The sequence below is a fragment of the Glandiceps talaboti genome, chromosome 15 (genome assembly GCF_964340395.1).
Source record: "Glandiceps talaboti chromosome 15, keGlaTala1.1, whole genome shotgun sequence".
Lineage (NCBI taxonomy): Eukaryota > Metazoa > Hemichordata > Enteropneusta > Spengelidae > Glandiceps > Glandiceps talaboti.
Window position 1 is genome coordinate 6,877,204 of NC_135563.1, and position 2,218 is coordinate 6,879,421.

Consider the following 2,218-nt stretch of genomic DNA (forward strand, 5'->3'; position numbering starts at 1 on the left):
ACAGTTTATGTGGATGTCACTACCATACTGATAGTTTATGGGGATGACACTACCATATTGATAGTTTATGTGGATGTCACTACCATACTGATAGTTTATGGGGATGACACTACCATACTGATAGTTTATGGGGATGACACTACCATATTGATAGTTTATGTGGATGTCACTACCATACTGATAGTTTATGGGGATGACACTACCATATTGACAGTTTATGTGGATGTCACTACCATACTGATAGTTTATGGGGATGACACTACCATACTGATAGTTTATGTGAATGTCACTACCATACTGATAGTTTATGTGGATGCCACTACCATACTGATAGTTTATGTGGATGACACTACCATACTGACAGTTTATGTGGATGTCACTACCATACTGATAGTTTATGTGGATGTCACTACCATACTGATAGTTTATGTGGATGTCACTACCATACTGATAGTTTATGTGGAAGGCAGAAAGACATCTTGAAATCTCCATAGTATATTGAGTGTTATCTATCTAAGATGAATAAGACAGAAATATGAATATATCTCTCTGTTTATTATTGGACTACATTATTAGAACAATCTGTTTGTTTATGAAGAATTCTGCTTGTGCTTGAAATCTTCTCTTTCGCTTTCTGTTCATGTTATTTGCCGAGTTTATTGACACATTGCCTGTTTAAATATTGCAGTGAACTCGTTAATTTTTGTAGTGTCCTGTTGTTTGTATATATATGTTATTTCATGGCCATTTTTTTGTACGTATATATGTGTCTTGTTATTTCACTAGATATCATCAAATACCATATTAGGTATTTATGATATCATTTGATGATATCATCAAATAGATTGATTTGATTGTATCATTAAATGAATTGATGATATCAATAAATGAATTGATATCATTAAATGTATTGATGATGTCATCAAATGAATTGATGATGTCATTAAATGGATTGATGATGTCATTAAATGTATTGATGATATCATTAAATGTATTGATGATGTCATTAAATGTATTGATGATGTCATCAAATGAATTGATGATGTCATTAAATGAATTGATTATGTCATTAAATGAATTGATTAAGTCATTAAATGGATTGATGATGTCATTAAATGAATTGATGATGTCATTAAATGAATTGATTATGTCATTAAATGCATTGATGATGTCATTAAATGTATTGATGATGTCATTAAATGTATTGATGATGTCATTAAATGAATTGATGATGTCATTAAATGAATTGATTATGTCATTAAATGTATTGATGATGTCATTAAATGAATTGATTATGTCATCAAATGAATTGATGATGTCATTAAATGGATTGATGATGTCATTAAATGTATTGATGATGTCATCAAATGAATTGATGGTGTCATTAAATGAATTGATGATGTCATTAAATGAATTGATGATGTCATCAAATGAATGGATGATGTCATTAAATGAATTGATGATGTCATCAAATGAATGGATGATGTCATTAAATGAATTGATGATATCATTAAATGAATTGATGATGTCATCAAATGAATTGATGGTGTCATTAAATGAATTGATGATGTCATTAAATGAATTGATGATGTCATCAAATGAATGGATGATGTCATTAAATGAATTGATGATATCATTAAATGAATTGATGATGTCATTAAATGAATTGATGAGATCATTAAATGCCCGCTATTTGATGATATCATCAATTCATTTACTGATATCAATAAATATTTGATGATATCATCAAATACAGACTAAAAAGTAAAACGGCTTGCCATACGATCGCGTCCTCATTTACATATCATTTGCATACATGTATGCATATTGTTTTCGGTATTGCCAGGAGATATAGCACTTTACGAAAATACCGCTAGTACATATACATGATATAGTATGCGTGCACCAGTGCAAGTTATCTCTTGTACATTTTTTAGTAATTAAACTTTTAAAGTTACTGTACACCAAATATTAATGACATAGTCTATATGAACGCTTATAGACCAAACAGTTTATATTGTGACATATGGGTTAATATAACATTTGATTTATATGGACAGTATTGTCATAAATACACAAATGCCACACATCATATATTGTCATGTTGCCAGCTGTCACAAATGCGCCTATATAGTCGACTTAAAACTTAAAACGAATCATATTAAATTAAGTGTGTTGGTTTTGTGACTGATTTCAATCAGTAGAATCGGCTTATTTG